This window comes from Triplophysa dalaica, chromosome 9, assembly GCF_015846415.1.
Source record: "Triplophysa dalaica isolate WHDGS20190420 chromosome 9, ASM1584641v1, whole genome shotgun sequence".
Lineage (NCBI taxonomy): Eukaryota > Metazoa > Chordata > Actinopteri > Cypriniformes > Nemacheilidae > Triplophysa > Triplophysa dalaica.
In genome coordinates, this window is record NC_079550.1 from 8,525,527 (window position 1) to 8,535,850 (window position 10,324).

The 10,324-nt window shown below is 38.6% G+C and overlaps 1 long non-coding RNA gene across 1 annotated transcript; it reads right to left on the reverse strand.

Annotated features, from left to right (window-relative positions):
* Positions 1 to 1,710: 1,710 nt before the first annotated feature.
* On the reverse strand, positions 1,711 to 6,130 carry LOC130428556 (uncharacterized). The gene is made up of 5 exons (XR_008907485.1): positions 5,990 to 6,130; positions 4,040 to 4,168; positions 3,891 to 3,918; positions 3,094 to 3,199; positions 1,711 to 2,476 (listed from the first exon to the last, which is right to left on the reverse strand). It is a non-coding gene; the product is annotated as an uncharacterized LOC130428556 (long non-coding RNA).
* Between the last annotated feature and the right edge of the window lie 4,194 nt (positions 6,131 to 10,324).

Below are 10,324 nucleotides of genomic sequence, written 5' to 3' on the forward strand. Positions count from 1 at the left end.
TCCAAAGCGACTTACAAAGAGTTTGGGAGCAACAAGCGATATGTCATACAGGAGCCATAATACATTAGGTGCCAATACAAATTTACTTGTTTCAACTAAAGCTAGACCACTACCTATAAGGTGCAAACAACCTCTCGATGTTTCCATTGGGAAGCTTCTTAAAAATATTTTTTCCCTGAAGCAACCCGGCGGCTTCAAAGCTGCATCCATGTTAGCACGTCACGTTTGATGAGGTAATTTCACAGTAACGTTATGTTGTGTTCCGACCAAACGCGAATGACGCGTCAAGCGCGAGTCATTTACATGTTAAGTCAATGCAAAGACGCGATAGACCTACTTGCGGCGCGAATCGCGCGAATGAAGCCCTGGTCATGAGATGATGAGGCGGCGCGAATGACGCGAATTACGCGACTGGAAAAATCTCGTTCTCGCCTCGTACAGTGCAGTTAAGATGGTATACATCTGCGCTAAAATATCAAGGTGAAAGTCATCATAGCTTGCGTAGTATAGACCCAGCTCCCAACCCAACTTTGAGAATAGATTAACGGCGACATTTTTTTTCGCGCGATAAGAGTCTCACTGCGTTAACGCCGTTAACGGCCCACCACTACTGCGAACACACACAATTACTGCAAACACACAATGACTGCAAACTGCTTTCCTGTAGCTCAGTGGTAAGAGCATTATGTTAACAAGGCAAGGTTGTTGGTTCGTAAAATGTATAGGATAAAGCAATGTAAGTCACTTTGGATAAACGCGTCTGTCAAATGCCTAAATGTAAATGAACACAGGACAATGAAACATGAGGACTATTTAAAGGGGTCAAAATGAACAGGGACAGGTCCGGGGTATGAACTAATTAACAGGCAACAACGAGACGAAAGGGTGCGAATATGGTAGGCCATGAGGCCCAAAACCCCTCTCTCCACATAAAACATAAGGCATCGCCATGACTCCGCCACAATACCAAGAAAGACATGACATGATGAGGCAGAGTCATGACAGCACCTTTAAATTCACATTATAGTGTACTTTTCAACTGCAAAGACCATTTTGTTCAACATAAAGGTTCAGTCGATGCAAACGTTTATTAAAAAATACAATACAATCTGAAAATAGCCTTTTAGGAACCTTTAAAAGTGTAATTCTTTGCAAATGTAAATGTAGCAGCTTGCCAACCGGACATCAAAAGGGATCTGAAATTAGAAGTACAGTGAGGTTTTGGGTGCTTCCATCTAAGCCGGTAGTTCAAGGCAAAGTGTTCAGAAAGTATCTTTCTCATGTTCCTACCGATTTCAAGCAAGATCATGTTGGAATAAACCACACACAGGTTTGATGACATTATAAGATAACAGAATGTTCTATGAATTGTTAATGCAAGTCACTGTGACATGCAAATAAATGTGCTCAACCCTGGCACACATGTCTGTGTATGAGTCAAACTGTTAATAATCCTGTCGGGGGAGAGTGGGTTTCTGCGGTTGAGGGAAACAGGCTGGTAATCCTGTTCGATGTTGGATGTCGGTTTGTACAGACCACGTCCATACGCTTTGTGTCTGTGTGTCAACTCAGAAAACAACTAACCGTGTGCTATAGAGATGGTTGTTTGAGATGTTTAACAGCTAATAAAGATCAGTTTGGTTTGTGGTTTAGTAGTGCACATTCTTATGAATTGATTCTAATGGAAAACAAGACAGACACAAGAAGAAAAAAACAACACATACATCTTAAGTCTTCTCCATTTTTAAACAACAATATGTATCCATTATAATCAACAAGGTCTACCTGAAATGTACAATGCCAGTAGTTTTTAATGACTTAATGATTAATAGAAAATTATATATATGTTGTACATTATGTCTCAATTTACACAAATAGTCAATAGTTCAGACATTTCACTCGATATAAAAAAACCTGTAATTGTGCTTACATCAGTTTGGTAGACAAAGATATGCATTTTGCAAATTAATTGTATTTTAAGGGATGATTTTTTTTTGACTGTGTTTTAAAAATACATAAACGATCTGTAAAACAAATAGTAAATTTCCATACAATTGCTGTTTTTACATTATACGTGATTTTTTTTGTAAAACTCAGTGTTTACAGTGTATCATAATAGCAACTACTTAATAAAATGTCCACATTTTTTTTTTTATGTTGTATTCCAGCTTGTAAAAATATATAGGTACTTTACTGTAAACACAATACACTTCCTCCACACTTATACTACACAATAACAGAGCAAAGTTGTGTAATTGTGAGCCCATTTACATGTACTTTACACCATACTTTTCATTTCACTCATTTGTATGAAACTGATCATTTGTAAACACTTCCTCATATCGGACCACTATGAAATCACCACGGAGATTATGTGCTATGGAACAGTGTATTTAGATATGATTTCATCGATGTCTGATGACCTTTAAAGTTCGAGAAAATGTATTTTCCGTGCATCTGCTGTGAGTTTGAAAAACTGTGAAAAACATGATAAAAGTACCTTTCAGAAAACAAAAGAAGCCATCTCGGTAACCATAGCGTGTGTGTGCTTCTTTCCCTAGACTTTAAGAAAGTGATCCATAGCTCAGCACGGTTATGAATCATACCACGTCTCTGCAATTCTCACTCTTACCTTTCGGTGTGATTCACACATTTCAGAGAAGTTAAATAAAGAATATAAGTAAACTGAGAGGTTTTTTCAGGTTAGCACGGACAGATATAGAGTTAGGGCTGTATCCACCAAGGTGCTTTTAGGCGGCTGAAAAAGCCAGGAGCTCGGCTGAAAACGCCCACTGCAGGTGCAGAGTTCTGCCCCAAAATAAGCATTTTTCTCTGGGCGTCCAATCAAACGTGGTGCTGAGCGTGGGAAAAATGCAGAGCGCAGGCGCTGAGCACGGAAAAGCCCGCCAGCTGCTTGCGTTTTCAAAAAACGTGCCGTTTCCATTGGAAACAATTGAAAAAACAAGTCGTAGGGGCTGTGTCCACCAACATTTTTCAATTGTTTCCAATGGACACTCCTTGGTGGACACAGCCCCTAAGAAGTGTTCTAAAGAAAGATTAAATGGGCTTTCAGGTTGTATATACACTACTTACAGTAATAGAGGAAAGATTGACGCAATGGCTGCACAAGAGTGCTTGGCGTTATTTCTTGTCAACGATGCTGCTAATTGAGAATGGAGGTTTCTTCACATTCACTTTCCTGTAGAGGGAAATACACCAAAAATAAAAATACCTGCATGTAAGGATAATATTGGGTCTAGCTGTCCATTTAACTTCCAGATCAAATGCTTCCATTTAAAGGGGCAAAAAATCTTTCATCATTTACTCAACCTCGAGTTGTTTTAAACCTGTATAAATGTCTTTGTTTGGTTGAACACAAAGAAACATATTTGGATGAATGCTTGCAACTAAACACTTATTGGACCCCATGTACTACCACAGTAGGGAAAATGACACCGGCAGTTAAAAGTGCCCCAGAATAGTTTGCTGACCTACATTCTTTGAAATATATTGTTTTGTGATCAACAGAACAAAACAAGTATAACGTAATTTTTACTACCATGGCAGTCGATGGGGTCCAAGAACTGTTTGGCATTCGTCCAATCTTTCTCTGTGTTCATCAGAAAAATACATTTATACAGATTTGGATCAACACGAGGGAGAGTAAATGATGACAGAAACGATCATTTTTGGGTGAACTTTAATCATACCATGACTTTGATGTAACTGATGAATGACATCACCATGAAATATAAATAAACAATATGACAAATATGTCCAAATCGATCACATTGTTGCCCAATGAATGCCTTACAGTATATTACAAATTTACATACTTTTTAACAAAGCATACAATAGCCTGAATAAACAATTGTTTCAAGTCTACTTACTTCAAAATTTGGTCTTTTATTGACGGGTCTGTCAAGAGAAAATGGGGAAAAAACGTGATTTTACTCATTGTTAAAAAACAATAAAATCAACACAATTATCTGTTATACAGTAGGTCAAGCGAATGTACTCACGCTGGTAGGCTACTCACTTTTCAGTTTAAGTTTTTTGCAGTAATTAAGTTTTTTGCAACAGATCTGCACCAAACAGATCAGTAGGAACAGCCCTAAAACAGAGAACGCAATGGCAATCCCGATCGACACTGATGTAGCTCCGTCATCTAAAAGAGTTCAGCGGAATACTTTAGATTAACACACCCAATGTCATATACTATACTTCAATATTTAAAGCTATAAGAATATAAGAGTGATATGATGTCTTGTAAATTGGCACTCTAACTTAGATATTATTCTATATCTCACTTTCAGGGGCTTGGTCTGTTCCTGAACAAAATTCTGGGTAAAGCCAAAATCAGCCTAAAATACAGACGAAATTATGCAGCTGTGACCTATCTTAACCAGTACTAGCTACCCAGTAAACAAAAGTTTGTTGTGTTAGATTTGTTGGGGTGTTGTAACTGTGTGCATGTGATGTACTGTTGTTATGGCAATGCAATGAGAATCTAATCCAATGGAGTTTGTTCATGGGTATTAATATCACCATCATCTTGTTGTTAGAATCATTTATCTAACAGTGCTGTGCTGTATAACCTAAACATAAAATTGTTAGATCAAGAAATTTAATTTCACTTTTTAATGTCTAAAAGGATTTGTGAAATCTGGAATGATCAAACTACACCTGAAAACTAGACAAACACAGAAATCAAGAATCAGGGTATGAATCTCAACAATGATGACAGTCAACAAAAGAAAACGTTGTGCCGCAATGCATGCTGAGTAACATCTCAGTACAAAACTCATTCATGATTCCCAGCATGCATTGCAGTTGATCTGAATATCATAATTAGTTTGTTGATTGTCACTCAATCCAACTTTATTTACATAGCGCTTTTTACGATTTTCATTGTTACAAAGGAGCTGTATATGAGACATTTTGACTATAAGCGAATCAATTAAAGTCAAAAACCTGTAAAAACAAGAAAAGGGTGAAAACACAGAAGACTGACATACCCATAAACGCTCCACATACACATTACGCACGTATATGCATGTACTAACACACATAAACATAGCCACACGGAGGCGCACGGACACACAGACAAGCACGCGCACACACAGACCCGCGCGCACAGTTAAAGCACACATTTAAGATAAAGGAGAATGAAACAGGTCAAATATTAACAGACTATATATTCCTATATGCAATGTTAATTATGTAAAACTTTAAAATTCTAATTCTAACGGAGCCCCCCAGCCAGGCAAATAGTGCAAAACAGTATGCAAATGGTGGCGAGGAACCCAAAACTCTAATAGAGAAAAAAACTCTAGTGGTGCCCTCTGGCAAAGCTGTCAAAACACACGTGCCGGGCAGGCTGAACCATGGAGCAGATATGTTATTTCGGGGCAATGTCCATTCAGAAGACTGCCACCCTCTGACGGTTTAGACCATCTGGGAGATCTTCGGCAGGGCATAGGTCAACCTCTTTGCCTAAGAAGACAACACTCATTGCCCAGCTTACTTTTTAAAGAGGAGGGATGCATTGGCCCACCCTTAGCTCAATTGGCTCCTCTATGCCTTTCCCCCGATCGCTCTCATCTTGCAGATGATCAGGCGGATCAGAAGGTCAGGCGTGCAAGGTGCTGTTCGTAGCCCCATTCTGGACGAACCAGCCTGTCTCAGCTGCTCGTAGCAGCCCCACTTCATTTTTTGGAAACTCGTGAAAACTTATGACGTAAACAGTCCATTTTTATTGCTACATATGCTAGCATCTTAGCTTTACATGGGGTTTGTTATACAACATTATTTAAATCAATTAAATACAAAATATGCGTTGACACAATAAGGACAGAGTTGAAAAAAGCAGAAATGTATTTTAAGAAATAAAGCAACAGACTAATGTAGTGCACCAAACGCTAAACCGTTTTTGAAGATGTTAAGATTAAAAGAGCTTTCTTGTAAACAGCATAAGCCATTTTCTTACCCATGATGCCTTTCTTCAGAAGTGAATAGTTGGATTTTCTTTGATGAAGTGTAAGCCAGCTTTTATCAATTTGTGCTAAAATACTTTTCTTGATACGATGATACTGTGTTTCTATGCCACTGACTCGATTCTATGGCTTTCTGTAAATCTGTGGACAAGTGAAGATTTTTTTCAAACTGGTCTATCTTCATTCCTTTGCTTTGTACATTTTTGCCATGACCTCCCTGTCAAAAACTCCAGCACACGACCAGCTTGAACCAGCACAAAACAGCATCAAAGCATACCAAACAAGCATATGCTGTTTTTTAACAGGGTTTGGCCGCACTGTCTTTTTGTAGTGTTTATTTAAATACTTTTCTCATTTTCCATTTTATCACTGTTTGACAGTTTGATATAATTTTTAGATGATACACTATATATTGGCTATACAGCTTATATCAGTGTTGGGGGGTCATGCCATGAAAAGGAGGATTGCATAAATGTTGATACATTTTCAAGATGAAATAAACCTTCTGGTAAATGTGAATTATTTGAAATCAGTCCACCTACAGTGGATTGTTTAATGTCACTTGTTTTGCTATGAATCATTTGCTAGTATTACTCAGTAGTACTCAGGTGATGTGTTGTGCCCTCTGGTGTACAACTGAGGTATATTTACAACATACAACATTTAGCTCACTATTTCTTAGGTTAGGTTTATCTTTAGGCATCTATGGTATTTGCTTAAATAATGCAGTACCAAATTGAAACAGAATTTAAAATAATAGACATTAACTGGATGAAAACTGTATTAAAGGATGTTGTTTATATCAGAAATACTAAAATATAGAAGGACCTCAGGTGAACTTACAGATCATACCTACATATGTTTTCTTCAGTAAAGTGGAGTAGGTCAAATGTGGTGTGTGGAGGAAGATAAAAAAATGACAAGGTGTCTGTTTATCAAGGAAGATTATTCCCATGATGGGGCGTCCCCTTGTGCACCTGTTTCTGTTTGTTTACGTATAGTGCTGTGTAGATTTCATGAAAAAAGGAGGCGTTGGACACACAAGCTGCTGCGAATTCTGAGAATGTTTTGAACACACAGAGAAGAAGTCAAAAACCACAAGCTGTCACCTGCCACTAATGGGCCGTTTTCTCTTAAAACCTGTTAAAAATGCTCAAACGAAATAAAGAGAGGATGAGAGAGGCATTATAGAATAAATACTGCTACGCTGGCATGTATTAGAAGGCTTGTAATTGATCTTTTGAAAGTGTTTTTGGAAAACATTACATTACTTCAGGGTATTTTCGTGGTTTTAGCATTAGTGTCACACCTCAGACTGCTACTTCTGTCTCCAACCATATGAGGGCGTACACTCCGAAATTTTGACAGACACCTGCATCCTGTTTGAAAATTATAAGATGTATCCCAAATGAAACACTTTTAAGGATTTGTGCCTATTATTTGTGAGATTTTGATGGGTAATGACATTTAATGTCCCTGCCAAGGGATGTAGTTGTAGTTTTTGCAACCGCTGTTTTTAAGACTCAATAAAGTTTTTAAAAATCACTAGTGGGTCAAAACTGGTGTGTTTTGTGTCCTAGAATAAAAGGTTAAAATATTTAGTGGTGTTGTTTACCACAGACCTTAATTTAGGCCTATAGCAGTTTGACTTTGGGGCAGGATGTGCAAAATTCGAACTCGCTTCTAGGGTTTGCATACAGCAACACTTCATCTCTCCTGAGTGGTTGATTTCTATGTGGTTTTGAATTACCTGTGGCTTGATTCTGTGCCAGTTTCATTGTCCATTGTCTGTTTGAGTTGGAATATCTCTTGCCTGATTTTGACACCGGCCTTTTGGTATGCCTAGGCTACATATACAGCCTGTTCATTTCAACAAATTTGTTTGTACAAAAGTGTTTGTTAACCAATGAGTTCACTATCCTAGTTTTCAAAAGCTAACATTTTAATATAACTTAATCATTTTTTTACTCCATTGTCATATTATCATGGTGCTGATAAATGCTTTGTTCACCTTATTTTTGCTTTCCATTCACTCCTAAGTGAAAAAAAAAACATTTTAGGGATGTATGATGTGTTTAAAGTACCTGTGAAATAAAAAAAAACAATTCTTATTTTTTCATGAAATATTGCAGTGTTTAAAGTAAATATATTATTAATGTGGGTCATTTTCTTTTAAAAATTCATGTACCCTCATAATCTTCTGTTAAAATCTGAAAATGCTAAGCGCCCTGAAATGAATATCAATAGGACGTAAATTAGACGGCTTGGCCGGAGCCAAAATTTCCAGAAGTTACTAATTATGCATGGAGCTGCGACTAAACAGACCAACTGAGGTAAACTTCTAACCAATTTAAAGACGAAAGCCATTAAGTAAAAAGAATTAAACAAATAAAGCATTGAAACGGGAGGTTTGCCGGAAATACGTGTTTTTCTTTGTCTTTGGTGTTTTGTAAGTTGCCAATGCATGTATAAGACACATAAAATTAAAAAAATCGTCGGAACAAAAGATGTTTTTTATCTAGAAGCGAACGCGTAACCACACCCTGGCGAATCTACGTCAGTTCGTAACACGGTCTTGTAAATCTCATTGTACCGTCACCGGCGCAGCCTGATGTTCTGATATGGTAAGAGGCGTTACATTTCCATGCTGCATTCGACCGATCACTATGCACTAGTGAACTGGCCAATCATAGCACACCTCACTTTTCAAAGCAATAAGCTTTGTAAAATATCAGTGCATTTCAGAGAGACGGAGCAAAGGTGTGCTCAGCGCACTTCAAACGATATCATCGCACAATTTTGAATCATTGAAGTTTCCGATCTGCATGCGATCTGATCCGCGCATGATGGAACAGATCTAAATTACATCTAAGATTCACATCAGACAATATTAGAATAACTATCACAACATGCATGAAGCTGCAAAGGGCAGCAAACAAGCAGATCTGTACTGTCCAAACAGGCTGTCGCGACGTCATCTAGAGCTTACCATCGTGAGCACAGTGGTGAGGTCAAAGTTTAACGGTGAGCTCAGACATGTGATGGGACATCTCAGATACACGACGAGCATGTCCTCACTTTGACTTTTTGTTGCGTACCTGCACAATCTCCTTTCTCTCCTTCAGGAAGTTATCAAACGCAGTGGCTTCTTTACTTTCCTCAGTGACCGTGTGATCACCTCACCATCGTTTGTGTCACTCTCTACTTCTTCCTCAAGACCAGGTAAACACTTCTATCTGTCCGGGACTCTATCAATAGCTGTGTCCCAACAGAGCAGGGGTGTCCAATGTCAGTCCTGGAGGGCCTGTGTCCTGCAAAGTTTAGCTTCAACCCTAATCAAACACACATGAGCATCTAATCAAGGTCTTACAAAGCAGACTAGAAACTTACAAACAGGTGCGTTGAGACAAGATGGAGCTTAACTCTTTAGGACTCAGGCCCTCCAGGATCGACATTGGACACCCCTGCAACGCCGTCACTTTACCACTTAAACATGTCGAGACACGCCCTAGGACACGCTCCCCGTGGTGGCAAAACAGTAACATATTGTAAGCAGTTATTTGCTGAGAGTTTTACCAACTATGGAGGCGCTGTCCGGCATGCTCACGTGGTGTTCACGTGGTAAAGTGACGACACGTCGGTACCCTCTATTCGGGGGCTGCATTCTTTAAAGGCTGCATTTTAAGACCGATTGCGTCACAGCAGCGCGACTGAAGGATGGTAAGGCTGTCCCGATTCAAAGGTTGCTTCAAATGCAGCCTCAAAATGCTACCTTATTTCCGAAGGTTTCTAAGGATAGAACAAATGTATCGGCTGTAACGGCTTGAAAATTTTTAAATAATCATTCAAAAATTCAGTTAAACAAAAGTATGTTAATCACGAAAACGGTCCTTTTCAGTGTTTTAATATAAAAGTTGTGCCCCAATTCGGGGGCTGCAACCTTCTAATGCTGCGGACCTAAAAACGAGGAGTTTCTAATTGCGTCACCTGCTGCCCATGTTGTGTGATGACAGTACTCGACCATAGAAGGTTGCAGACCCCGAATTGTGACACAATGGCTCTGGTTCTGCTGCCTGTCACTCGGAAATGTGTCAGAATAAGGAAGTAAAAACGATCGCAACCTTCGGTTTACGGGAGTTTTAAGTCACGAGAGCACCCATCATATCAAAGTCAATTTCTAGTGAGATGCATGATTCTCTGAGTTGAGAGTGATTGTAGCACTATTATTTAATACTTTTTATTTCAAGAATTTATTTCAAAGCCATTTAAAAATATGAATGTTTACAATTGACGTTAAATTGTTTCAACACAGACAGACTATATGCATG